Consider the following 14,805-nt stretch of genomic DNA (forward strand, 5'->3'; position numbering starts at 1 on the left):
CATACACGCGCACTAAAAAATGTCGCGCGCTAGTTGACTTCTGCTAGAAACAAGTTGCTGTCATACTTTTTTTTGTGTCAACTCATGTTACAGACGAAACAGCAGAGTTGGAAAATAGTTCGTCTGCATTTTAATCTTCATGTAATATTGACAGACAACCAACCACGGAGTTTGCGTTGTGTGAAGACGTCTGCTGGTATTATACTTCATTTTTTACAAAACAAAAGCGGAAATTGAAATTGGACTTGACCCAGTTCTCATCTAGAAGATCATAAATCCCAAGTCCTAATTGATCCAGCAAGCAGGCGTTGAACCGAAGCAACATTTAGGTGAGTTCTACTAGAATTTTTGTCGCATTTTGTAACTAGCCCAAAGTCCCGACATTGTCCGGAACATTGCTAAACAGAAAAGTATATATAATCAACATTGTTATATTTTTTTAGGTGTATCTAAGGCATCGTATTAGGGACCTACAAAAAATATACAAACTGAGTTTGCTATCATAGCCAATAGATTACAAACTTGTCTCCACTAGTACGCTATCTTAGGCTAAATGTGCTAGGATTAGCATTGCAGCTTTATTTTATATTCTACAAGCAACATAATTGTTTACTGTAGTTAGACACCTACACTTGCAGAGCAGGACTAAATAGCGGACAAAGCCTTAAAAAGGAGGACAATTTTAAAAACAGAGAATCATAGGCTGTATATCAATAAGTCTAATTATGTTAATCATAAAATTTCACAAACGACATTGCGGAATAATAATTAGCGAAAATATATCCGTGCTAAATAGGCCTACACCTCTCTCTTGTCCTAAGTGAGTTGATCTGTTAAAACCCTTATTCATTATATCAAGGTGTGCAAAATAAAAACATCTCAGATCCTGAGGCGCTTTGAGTTGTTTCTAAACGGCTTTGAATAGACGAACACCTATTCCTAAAGCAGTCAGTTAGAACTAGTCTAACTTTGAGTTGATGTCTTTGAATCAGAAGATTGAGGAGAGGCTTCCAATGTGGACTGTCATAAACAAAAAAGGTTTCTGATTCTACACAATTTAATTTATTTGATTAATATAGACTAGAATGTACCATGTTTTACACACTAATTGCTCACAGTGATATTCGAATTTTTAATTGGTAATTTAAATTATTGATGCCAATAAGTTTTGAAAAAGTAGCAAAATTGTGATTTCTAAAATCATATTTATATATAACTATTTGACTATGACCCTGCTGTCAGCTGCTCAAATGTTCAGACGTAAAATCCTTCACTTTTGTTTTCAATGTTACATTTCCGTGGATCAATGTTCAAACAATTCGTCGTGTCTCACAATCACAAGCTAGAGCTTCAAAGAGTTATTGATATTTTAAATCGATACTAATTTTAGAGAATTCTGTTCAAAAAGATTCTATAGTAACTCATCTCTGTTAAAAACAAGAAAACAGACTTGTTCAAGAAAGTAACACTATTTTGGTGAGCTGGGCGGTGAGATGCTTTGAAGACCAGCTCAAGTGTCAGCTTACCCTGACTGACAAAGAGTAAAACACCTGGTAACAAGTGGCTTCCGGAAAAGTCAAAGGCCCCTGAATAGATTTTCTGAAGGCCAAAAAAAAACAAAGGTTTTTATAAAAGAGAGGTCAAACTTGGATTGATCGTCAGCAGGCAACGTTCTGACGGCGTCAACTGTGGTAAGATGTTGAAGTAGGGGCGTGGTCACTGAATGGTTAAGCGTTTGGCCTCCAAAACAAAGGTTTTTCAGGACGAATCCCGTTGAAAACTTCGGGATATTTTAGGACGCCACTGGGCCCTCACAACTCTAATGATACCTGACATATGCAGGGGAAGTAAAGACGGTTGGTCATTGTACTAGACACCCTTTATTAACCGTCGGCCATGGAAATAGAAAGGCTTTACATCATCTGCCCTAATAGATCTCAAGGTCTGAAAGGGTTAGCATTACCTACCTGAATATGTTGACCAGAGCTAGGACTACTGCGTTGAAACAGGAACGTATAATACTGCACTACTTTGTAATTTTGGGCTATGTATATATATTGGGAGAGAGAGAGGGAAAAAAAGATGTTGTGAGAGAAAGGGAGATAAATAGAGAGAGAAAGAGAGAGAAAAAGAGAAGGAAAGAGAGAAAGAGAGAGAGAGAAGTGAGAGTTACCTAAACAAAAGAAATGCTTATATTATAAATTTGTTAAACGTACAGATGTTAGCACGGGGCCAAGATCAGACAAGAGAAAGTCGCCTATTTTCACAGCTTGCTAGCGCCGGCCCTGGAGAGCTAACAGCTACATTCTCTGAGCCGGTGTTTAATGTCAGAAGCTATTGACAGATCTCTACTTCCTAATGGTTTGATCATAGAGCTGTGGTAGTTGAGAGAGTTGGTCCCGAGAAGTCATGACATCAATTAGTGCTGCTTGATGACAGGGACAAGTCTGTCGGCCCAGAGCTGGGTACACGAGCCATTTGGTTGTTCTGTTATTTCTACCTTGTGTTGTCTTAGAAGTGTAGTCTGTTTAGGTCAAGAGCTTTAGAATTCAATGACACTCAAATACATGTCAATGCACAGATCGAAAGAGAAAGGAAAGTTGAGTCCCCCCCTCCCCCTTCCCGCCCCTGATTTTGTAGCTTATAGATGACGAGTGTATTGGAAAGCCGACATAACAACCTCACTCATTCCTTCACTCACTCTGACTCACTCCCTCACTCATTCCTTCACTCACTCTGACTCACTCCCTCACTCATTCCTTCACTCACTCTGACTCACTCCCTCACTCATTCCTTCACTCACTCTGACTCACTCCCTCACTCATTCCTTCACTCACTCTGACTCACTCCCTCACTCATGCCTTCACTCACTCTGACTCACTCCCTCACTCATTCCTTCACTCACTCTGACTCACTCCCTCATTTATTCCTTCACTCACTCTGACTTACTCCCTCATTTATTCCTTCACTCACTCTGACTCACTCCCTCACTCATTCCTTCACTCACTCTGACTCACTCCCCCACTCATTTCTTCACTCACTCTAACTCACTACCTCACTCATTCCTTCACTAACTCTTGTTGTTTATTATTTGCTAAGTTCGTAAGTTACGAAGTCGTGTTATTGTTACTTGAATACTTTGTCTTAGTTAAAATCAACCTGTTGGATAGACAATCATAGTAATTATCTGATGACCTGGTCAAACCAATGTTGGGACGATTGCCTGCCTCTCTCATTCTTTTTTCTCTTCTCTCATTCTCTGTTCTCTTCTCTCATTCTCTTCTATCGTTCTCTTTTCTATTCTCTCATTCTCTTCTATCGTTCTCTTTTCTCTTCTCTCATTCTCTTTTTTTCTCTTTTTCTCTTCTCTCATTCTCTTTTTTATTTTCTCTTCTCCCATTCTCTTTTTCTCTTCTCTCATTCTCTTTTTCTTTTCTCTTTTCTCATTCTCTATTTCTCTTCTCTCATTCTCTATTTCTCTTCTCTCATTCTCTTTTTCTCTTCTCTCATTCTCTTTTTCTCTTCTCTCATTCTCTTTTTTCTTTCCTCTTCTCTCATTCTCTTTTCTCTTCTCTCATTCTCTTTTTCTTTTCTCTCAATCTCTTTTCTCTTCTGTCATTCTTTTTTTTCTCTTCTTTCATTCTCTTCCGTAATTCTCTTTTCTCTCACTTCTCTTCTATTTGCTCTTCTCTCATTCTCTTTTTCTCTTCTCTCATTCTCTTTTCTCTTCTCTCATTCTCTTTTTTCTTTTCTCTCAATCTATTTTTCTTTTCTCTCAATCTCTTTTCTCTTCTCTCATTCTCTTTTTTCTTTTCTCTCAATCTATTTTTCTTTTCTCTCAATCTCTTTTCTCTTCTCTCATTCTTTTTTTTCTTTTCTATTCTCTCATTTTCTTTTCTTTTTCACTTTATTTTGTGTACTATGTTTGGTAATTATTCCCTAATTAAGCCTGTATCTCCCTATTTTATAAGTATATTACATTTCATTTTAACTTTTCTATTTTAAATATGAATGTATATATATATATATATATATATATATATATATATATATATATATATATATATATATATAAGAATGTAAGGTATAAAAGAGTTTTAAAAGAAAGCAAGCGAATGACTATTTCCCCTTGTGTTGTTGGTATACTTTACATTCATGTGTCAACAGTCTGTTTTCTTTCCGCTTACGTGCAGGTCTGAATGATCCCCTAGGTAGTGCTGACAAAAAGGCACTTTCTTTTACATTCGATCAGGTGAAATTGAATACCAAAGGCTAGTAGCGCTAAAACATTTTAAATCATTACCTTGACCTGAACCTTTTTGTTATGACCTATAGTTAAAATACTTTCATACCAACACACTAGCGTTCATTCCACTCACAAGGTGTTCATGATAAAACACAACGGCTCTGTGAAGCTAGTTATGTAAAAACATGATCTATTCGTACCCTCCAAGTTTGAGAACACCTCCATTTTGAACGTTCGAGAAGACCAGTCCACTATCTGCAACGCAAAGTCCATTAGACAAAGTAATGAGATATTTAAAGGGAAGTGAACTTAATGGCGAGCTGTAATACCTGCTAATGGATATGAAAGGGGAGACAATTTATGGGTACATTTAATAACATGAAGTTAGATCCTTATACAAGACATTTCTATTTCAGGATTTGGATTTAAATCATTTGGTAAACTGGATCGATAAAAGACTAATCAAAATAAAACATTTTCTGTTGTAAGAAAAAAATGGATGGCTCCCTGTGCATTCTCGCGCTTAACTGTCGTTCGGTCGTCTCGATGGTCCCCGGGTACATACCCTGCCCACTGCCATCCCTCATCGTCCTTCAGAACATTTGGGCTAGGTCCTTTAAAACATTTGGGCTAGGTCCTTTAAAACATTTGGGCTAGATCCTTTAAAACATTTGGGCTAGGTCCTTTAAAACATTTGGGCTAGATCCTTTAAAACATTTGGGCTAGATCCTTTAAAACATTTGGGCTAGATCCTTTAAAACATTTGGGCTAGATCCTTTAAAACATTTGGGCTAGGTCCTTTAAAACATTTGGGCTAGGTCCTTTAAAACATTTGGGCTAGATCCTTTAAAACATTTGGGCTAGATCCTTTAAAACATTTGGGCTAGGTCCTTTAAAACATTTGGGCTAGATCCTTTAAAACATTTGGGCTAGATCCTTTAAAACATTTGGGCTAGATCCTTTAAAACATTTGGGCTAGATCCTTTAAAACATTTGGGCTAGATCCTTTAAAACATTTGGGCTAGGTCCTTTAAAACATTTGGGCTAGGTCCTTTAAAACATTTGGGCTAGATCCTTTAAAACATTTGGGCTAGATCCTTTAAAACATTTGGGCTAGGTCCTTTAAAACATTTGGGCTAGATCCTTTAAAACATTTGGGCTAGATCCTTTAAAACATTTGGGCTAGATCCTTTAAAACATTTGGGCTAGGTCCTTTAAAACATTTGGGCTAGGTCCTTTAAAACATTTGGGCTAGGTCCTTTAAAACATTAGGGCTAGATCCTTCAGAACATTTGTGCTAGGTCCTTAAAAACATTTGGGCTAGGTCCTTCAGAACATTTGTAATAGGTCCTTTAAAACATTTGGGCTCGGTCCTTTAAAACATGTGGGCTAGATTCTTTAGAACATTTGGGCTAGGCCCTTCAGAACATTTGGGCTAGGTCCTTTAAAACATTTGGGCTAGGTCCTTTAAAACATTTGGGCTAGGCCCTTCAGAACATTTGGGCTATGTCCTTTAAAACATTTGGGCTAGGTCATTTAAAACATTTGGGCTAGATCCTTTAAAACATTTGGGCTAGGTCCTTTAAAACTTTTGGGCTAGGTCCTTTAAAACATTTGGGCTAGGTCCTTTAAAACATTTGGGCTAGGTCCTTTAAAACATTTGGGTTAGGTCCTTCTACTCTCATGGAACATCCAAAACAAACACGTAAACATTTTTTAACAAACAAAACAAACATGACAAACAAAACAAACATGACTTTTAATATTCTTGTAAAAAAAATGAAATATTGATGACGTATTCAGTATTTTTTCCTTATACTCTGCAGTACATTTTTCCACTAATTTTTATTTGAAAACCCATGTTATGTCACAACGTTCCCTTAAGTGCATCTATTTTAAAGCTTAAATATGGTAGAAACATATAAAAAAAAATTCCAAGGGCCTTGACATCTTAAATCCAGCACTGCTGCTTCTTACAAAAGAACATCCATTTTAGATAAAACCAAATTGTATTCAAAGCTCTAGCTACCATGTAGTAAAGGAAACGGGAATGGAGGGGGGGGGGGGGTAAATGCAAATGAAAATTAAAAAGCATGACATGAATTTGATATCGAGTGCTCAAGCACCTTGAGACGATACACTAACCACTACTCCGGCGAAGTGCTTATAAGAATAAAAGATTTTATAGTTATCTATTGTTAGTTTCAACCCAGAGCGTATGCAGACGAAAAGACAGCTTTAACTATTTGTTTATCAACCATCATTCCTGTAATTTGATTTAAATTGATGGAACAGCCTAGTTATAAAATGTTAGGTATTATCACAATCATATCCACATAACCGTTCAGCAGAACAATAGTTCGATCGAATGGAAGACAGACAGATCTGAATTCGCTTTTTTTGTATGCACATTTAATTCCTTAGCTGTTACAATTCCTTTGGCAAATAAAGTTTATTAATAACAATTTTATTAGAAAATTTCACAATAATTGACTTGCGGCTTTAGTTATCAATCTGTACATTTCAACTTTAAATAGAGTTGTTGTTTTTTTATTTAGAAGTGCTTCGTTCAAGAGTTTGGGATTACATTCTTTCGTCATATTTTTTACAAAGTTTTATTATCAACTTACTCCGTCTGTCTGTCTGTCAGTCACGAATTTTGTACCCATTATTTCTCTCGCTTAACCATTCTCGGATCAAGTTCAAACTTTGCACTATTATTCATTGTCCCTAACAAAACATGAATACATATAAACAAAATTACCAAATTATCAATTAATTAGTGGTAATTAATTTTTTTTTTAAATATATAACAAATCTTACAGTGTTGACATACAAAATTGTGAAGTTCTTCCCCTTGTGTTAGTTGTGGTTTTCTTTTTTTATATTTAGTTTTTTTTTTCCACAAATGTATTTGTCAAAATGTCAATCTAAGTTTGTCTCTGCACCTTGGAGCTCTTAGATTTGCTTCTCTCAACTGAAACCGAAATGTTGAAATGGACGAATAATACTCTATAACAACAGATTATTTACAATCGTTGGAGGGGGGGGGGGATAAAAAAACAATTTTTCTTTGTAAAGCCGCTTCCTGACAACTTCAACTTCCCGATGCTCTCATGCATGTCACAATATAGGTTGTGTACAAGATATAGGTTAGTGCTTACTGTCATTCACAAATATAATGTTGTTGTTTTTTTTTCTGAAAAAAAAAAAAGATTTTAAAAGGGTAGCAAAAGAAAAAAAGTCTAGGTGGTGGGGGGGGGGGGGAGAGAAGTAGTGTATACAAGGTTAGATACAACAAAATGGCTTCCAGAACAAAATGGCTTCCAGAACAAAATGGCTTCCAGAACAAAATGGCTTCCAGAACAAAATGACTTCCAGAACAAAATGACTTCCAGAACAAAACGACTTCCAGAACAAAATGGCTTCCAGAACAAAATGGCTTCCAGAACAAAATGGCTTCCAGAACAAAATGGCAATTTGGATTTTGTGTCTGAATGTCCTGAAAAGAAGTCCGTTCTGTTGTTTCGACCTTCTTGCTTACTTAGAAATAGCTGAGACCTCAAGTCATTGGGTTTCCTGTCTGATCCAAGCAACTCGCTTCATGCTCTTATAGCACTAGAGTGGAGCACTTGAACTAATTAGTCCTAACTGACCTGTTTTTCTGGGTACTTTGTTCAGGAGTATTATTGCTACTTTTTGTTTTAGTCTTCTCCCTTGAAGTCACTCTAAATCTAGTGATTGTACTACTGGTGTTTTGGTTCTGTTGTACAAGTTTTAGAGATTGAAATAAATTAAACATGGACAATTGTAAAAATAAAATCACGACATAAATTCTAGATCTAGGTAAATGCTTTCAGTAGTCTAGAGATCTAATACGACTCCAGGGGCGGACTGAGTGGTAAAATCTGTCCTGACATTATCATACCATCTGGCTCACCAATGGATAGACATACGACGCATATCTATTGTTATCTGCCCTCAAAGTAATTAAAGTTTTGTTAGGCTAATGCATCAAAAAACAACGCAGGCATGCACAAGTGGCTTCATTCAGATAGGCCTGAATTAACACGAAGGCCTGTTATATTTCTACAAGCAGGTTGACTTAGAGGCTACAGGAAATACTTTTTTCTCTCGTTGCTTGCGTAAGCGCGAACTTAAACCCCCCCCCCCCTGAGTCTCCCCTGTCAATACATTGTACCTCTAAGTTCTTTTATGAAAGGTATAAGAATGCCAATCACATTTACGGTATTATTGCCATTCAAAGTGGCCTGTTCGGCGAACCCACCGGGTATTTGCTTGGTTGCCATATAGCCAGTCCTCTCCTGTACGACTCTTCAATCCAGTATCTCATTAATTAGGGACATCTGCGTTAAGTTTGTTTTTTTTAAGTTCCCCTTTCAGACCTTGCGATCTATAGGGCAAATGGTTCTTCGGCTCATGGTTAACGAGGGTATCATTTGGCCAGCACAACGATCAACCGCCTTTACTTTTAAACTTCATTATAATGTCAGGTACTCATTAGAGCTGGGTGGACTGAGGATCCCGAAATTAAAAATCTTCATCAAGATTCGAACACTTGACCCCGCCATTCGTAAGCCAATCTCTATGACACTCAGCCACTGCACCTCCACATACGCACTATGTCGACTTCAATTCCACGTTCAGTTTAGTTCATAAGGAAGCTCTGCATTTAGCTCCTTTAAGCTTCTGATTTCATAGATTTCTTTGGATAAAACCTCAACAAGAAAAACTCAAGAAAGGAAAACGTGAACTTTGAATGCGCTTCTTTTTTTCACGGCTTCTCTCCCCTCTTTCTAAACTTCTGACCCCGGATGTGGGTGCGACATGTGACGCTTCTGTCTTCAAGGCAGATCAAAAAGAAATGATTACAGAGAAATGCATTTTTTTCCGACGCCGTGGAATCCCAAGGTAAAGGTCACAGATAGTGACATTTACAATTTCCTAATTTTTGAAAGGGATCGCGGTTATGATTCAACAATCGTTTCTATATGTAGTCAAGGACATGTTTCAAATTGTGGGGTGAATACAATAGTAGAAGATAACATCAAAAGGTCAACAGATATCACGGTCGTGCACTTTAGGTCATACAAGTTCAAGGCCTTTAGGCCTAGGGCTCTAGTCATTTAATGGCTTATAGAACCATAAAAAGAAGTGGAATCCACTAATTAACAATTGACAATCGCACATATTTTTTTTTAATTAGAAGCCTGCTTACTTGTATACTTGTCTGTAATTTGTTATAGTATATATATATAACTGTTTACCCACATGTTTCTCTTAGTCTTATACTGTTTACCTACATCACATCATGCAGGCACATCCTAAACTGTTAACCTACATCACATCATGCAGGCACATCCTAAACTGTTAACCTACATCACATCATGCAGGCACATCCTAAACTGTTAACCTACATCACATCATGCAGGCACATCCTAAACTGTTAACCTACATCACATCATGCAGGCACATCCTAAACTGTTAACCTACATCACATCATGCAGGCACATCCTAAACTGTTAACCTACATCACATCATGCAGGCACATCCTAAACTGTTAACCTACATCACATCATGCAGGCACATCCTAAACTGTTAACCTACATCACATCATGCAGGCACATCCTAAACTGTTAACCTACATCACATCATGCAGGCACATCCTAAACTGTTTACCTACATCACATCATGCAGGCACATTCTAAACTGTTAACCTACATCACATCATGCAGGCACATCCTAAACTGTTTAACCTGCATTTCTCCAATACCTACCTGCATGGCTGTTTCAAACCGCTTACTTTAACAAAGGACACGGTATTCTAATTACGGCGCCTCCCATTCTAAAATGAAAGCGATCATTGTTACAGAGCTTCTCAATGAGGATTGTTGTTTCCTTCATGAAGTCAACGAATTCACCGAGGCTGATGCTCCATTTGTTCTGACTTTCAAACATTAAGAAATCGAAAGTCATGTTCCAGAAGTCCTCCAACTCCACAATCTCCACAAATATGATTGCTTACCTCTGTGCATGCCTGGGCAGCACTGTATCACGCATCACTTGCTAGAGATAAAGGCAGACGTCTGGCTAAGGCCAAAAGCTCAATGGATCTCCTCCAATGAAAAGTCTGTCTGAATAGGTCTCTCCTCGGAGCAAAAAAACAAAAACATATGTCTTTAAAGCAGTGGTTCTCACAGCTTGTTTACGGCTCTGAGAACCTAGTGTTCTAAAGAAAGCATCTAAGTAATCTAAGGCTGCTGGAACGTTTCCATCTAAGGTATCTGCTAGCAAGACTTTCTTTACAAGGAGCCATTTTCTAATGAAGGACAGAGGATGGTATGGACAATTTAGAAGCACTGCTTACTGTTCAACAGCTGCGCTAGATCGGATATGATCGGGAAGCGTGGTCGAGAGGCTAAGTGCGCTTGAACGTGGCTTGTCTTAGCTACCTAGAAGGGGGCTCGGGCAGAGTTGCGTTTACTGAGCGCCTAAAGGCAGCACGGAAAACCAACTCCTAAATACCCTCTTCCCCCCCCCCCCCCCACTGGTCCACAAATGAGATTGGACCAAAGCGCTCTGAGCATGCTATAAGCATGAAAGTAGCGCTATATAAAAGCTATAATAATAATATGACAGCATGCCAAAGGCGATCTAATTTTTAGCGAGATACATAAGGGAGAATGGTCTAAGCAGGTGCACCCTGCCCGAAATAAAAAAGCTATAAAGTTCAGCTCAGGAGCCAGTTAGCCCTTAGCCCAGTTAACCCTTTGCCCAGTTAGCAATTAGCCAAGTTAGCAATTAGCCCAGTTAGCAATTAGCCCAGTTAGCAATTAGCCAAGTTAGCAATTAGCCCAGTTAGCAATTAGCCCAGTTAGCCTTTGCAAGCGTAGAGTTAAACAACTGGCTGCAATTTAGACAGCTGCAAATCTATCACGAAAGTAGTGGTATATATTTTGAAAAGCCCTTGCCGATGACAGGTCCAGGCAGCGAAAAAAAAAATGAAATAGACCCCCTTTTATCAACGGTTTTGTCAAGTGTGGCAAAATGTACAGCATTCCACTGGGTCAGAATAGTCACTTGTTATACCTTATTCATCCCGGAATCTAAAACGAGGCCTTTAAAATAGGAAACCTTTGTTGTTGTTGTTTTTCATGTTACAAGTCAGGGGATTTATTGTACACAATTTTAAACCTTAATGACTTACTAATATCGTCCAAGTGTTATCAACGCGTACTAATTAAAAATTTTAGATTGGTTGGAGGGGGGGGGATAGTAACAAATGTATCATGTGTTAGGGGGAGAGGACGTATTTTCGACCAGACAGACACAAGGAGTGAGTTGATATAAGCTCGGTAATAGCAACATAGACACAAGGAGTGAGTTGATATAAGCTCGGTAATAGCAACATAGACACAAGGAGTGAGTTGATATAAGCTCGGTAATAGCAACATAGACACAAGGAGTGAGTTGATATAAGCTCGGTAATAGCAACATAGACACAAGGAGTGAGTTGATATAAGCTCGGTAATAGCAACATAGACACAAGGAGTGAGTTGATATAAGCTCGGTAATAGCAACATAGATCAACAACAACAACAACAAAATTGTTCTAGCTAGTAAAGAGAAAGTTTGTATTGATTCATAACTCTAGTCTAATGACCGCTTTGCTATAAGGCCTTCTTCATAGTCAACAAAATAGAATCCTACAGGTGTTGCTATGTTACCATGGACGCCCCATTGCTTAGATGGAATGGACCAGTTTCAACTGGCGCACACCCAGATTATTAGACTCTATAGACATTGACTTGGGACGAACATCAACATTATAAAAAGCTCTATGCTTTGAATTCCTGCATGTGTGGGGGAGAAAAAAAAAGCGGGGGGGGGGGGGAGCAAACCATGAAGCGGAACGAAAGACATAAACATTTCCAAGTTACAGTTTTTGACCTATTTGCTTTAAGTTTGCTTACTTACTTTTCCACCACCCCCCGACCCCTTTTCTTTTGCCTAATAAAAATGCGATATATTTGAGCATATTGTATAGTAATGTATACCTTTTATTGAAAGGAACAGAGTAGATCTTTACGTATTGCTGAAGTATATAGAAAGGATACATTTTTTTTCTGAAGAAATGTCACAGTAACTTAAATCAGTTTTCTTTTGTTGTGGAAACTATTTTAAACTCTGGTTAGAGAGTAACCAGCACACACTTTTTATCTATACATTTTCACATTGCTTAAGTATTTCTCAGAGAAAGAACAATTATTTGGATGTAATTTGAACCCTTGAAGCTCCTCATAACTCTTTCAATAACCCTAACCCTCTTGTTAAGACAATGCAGACATAGACAGTCCTCTTTAAGATAAGATAAGATAAGATAAGTTTTATTGATCCAATCAAATGGAAATTCAGTTCGACTACAATTGATCACCTCAGCGTAACTACTGTACAATATAATATAGTTGCAAATACGAACAACATTCACACACTAAACACATACACACTCACAACCAGCGCTTTATGAATTAGACTTCTATGAACTTCTCGATGACGACAGATGATCTTGTAATACTCTGACTGAAAGTGGGATACAGGAGTTTTTAAATCTTTCTGTTGTAGTCCTAATGGAAAGGAGACGACCACTTCGTTCAGATCTTATGTAACAGTGGTTTAATGGGTGCAGGTTATCTTTAAGAATTGTGAGTGTTTTGGAAAGGCATCTTTCATGAAAAAGCTCTTTAAGAGATGGTAGCTGTGTTCGAGTGATATACGATGCTTTTTTGATTAGTCTATTTAGTCTAAGTCTTTGTGTCATTGAAGTATTACCATACCAGCAGGTGATGGCAAAGTTAATTAGACTGCTGATGGTTGCTGTATAAAAAAAAGTTTAATTATAATTATTTGTTTTGTCGATGTTATATTTCCTTAGCTTTCTAAGGTAGAAGAGTCATTGTGGAATTTTGGTGTAAAGGTTTTGTCGGTGTTCAATCCATTTCAGTTTGGTGTTGATGGTTGTATCTAGGTACTTTATATTCTTGGACTTGTTCTACGGTTTGGTTGTTTATCTGAATTTCTGCAAGATGGCCGCCTTTATGTTTCCTGAAATCTATAATCATTTCTCTTGTTTTCTTTACCTCTCTTTCTCTCACTCACACCATTCTCTTTCCTTGCTCTATCACATACACACATATAATGTACTCAACGTCATTGTAGACACACACGCTTTGTCTTTCTAACATACAGTCACGTGTACAATACACACAACGTAACCACTTACACCCCCCCCTGTCTGCGACACATACTATTTACAAAATCACACAAGTCATTCACTCTCTTTCTTCCTTTATTTTGTCCCACCTTGTCAATACTTGTACCTAGAGTTGAGCTCAATCTTTTTAGCGTCATTTTTCTATTTATAGTTCAGCTAGTCAGACAAAACTGACAAGTCTAGTTTATGATGGTCTTCTTAGGCCAATAGCACCTGCAGAAGAAATAACCTCTCGCCATTTGAAGAGTCCTACGAGTCAGAGCAGATCTTTTTTATAATCTATATATATAATTCTCTTCATGGCTCAAGAGTTGGGGCATCAAGTAATGGAAAGATAACTCTTTTATTTCTGCAAGTCGGATGGAATAGAGTTACCATACGTTATTATAGAGGCGAAAAAAAAAGGGGGGGGGGAGAACAAGTAATATTCACCCATCACTAAATAACAGGGTAGGACTTAACCATTGTGACCAAGAATTCATGGAAAGAAAACAAGTAATCTACTCTGTATTCACCCGTCACTAAATAGCAGTGCCGGACTTAACCATTGTGAGGCCCAATGCGAAACGGATTTCGCGGGGCCTGGTTTGGGTAGGGATACGGAAAATAAGTGAAAATTAAGAGTTTGTATTAGAAAATAGATTCGTCTTTGCATTTTATTCATTTTTTACTACGCACAGAATTACTACACGAGCCTTGCGTGTAGCGAAGTCATACAGTATACCGTAAAAGTTTTATTTCCTACATAGATCACGCTCAATAGCATGAATAACCAAATGTTTTAATCTATCTACGAGAATTGTTGACCTAAAGTCATTCTTCATTAGTTTGAGGCGCGAGAAGCTTCTTTCACCAGATTACACAATTACGGGTATTGCATAATGCCGTTTTTTTTTATCGCGTGTAGGATTGGCGTTTTCCATCTTTAATGACACCCCAAAATGGCAATTTTTGTCTATATATTTCAGGAGATTTGTATGAGTTTTCTAAAGATTTTAATAATTTCCGGATATTTTCAGGACTTTTTCGTATATTTTGCAATTTCTGATTTCCAGGAGCACCTGGTAAATTGACAGGAAATCTGTTATGTTATAAAATGGTTTAATTTAATAATTTATACACCTAAAATTAGCGCTGGTCCTATGAAAGTGCGGGGCCCACTGAGGTCGCATAGGTTGAAGTGTCCTAAGCCCGGCCCTGCTAAATAGCGGCCTATGTTACGCCGTCGGTCGGCTAGTGTAATGGTAGAAAATCTAAGTTTTTCTCA

The 14,805-nt window shown here is 37.7% G+C and overlaps 1 protein-coding gene across 1 annotated transcript in view; it reads left to right on the forward strand.

Moving 5' to 3' along the window:
• Positions 1-32: 32 nt before the first annotated feature.
• Positions 33-14,805, forward strand: part of LOC106062125 (transmembrane protein 45B-like) — a 43,029-nt gene continuing 28,256 nt past the window's right edge. Inside the window, exon 1 of the mRNA XM_056005244.1 lies at positions 33-329. The gene's annotated coding sequence lies outside the window, so the exon portion shown is untranslated. The remainder of the gene's footprint in view (positions 330-14,805) is intronic.

The sequence above is a fragment of the Biomphalaria glabrata genome, chromosome 12 (genome assembly GCF_947242115.1).
Source record: "Biomphalaria glabrata chromosome 12, xgBioGlab47.1, whole genome shotgun sequence".
NCBI lineage: Eukaryota > Metazoa > Mollusca > Gastropoda > Planorbidae > Biomphalaria > Biomphalaria glabrata.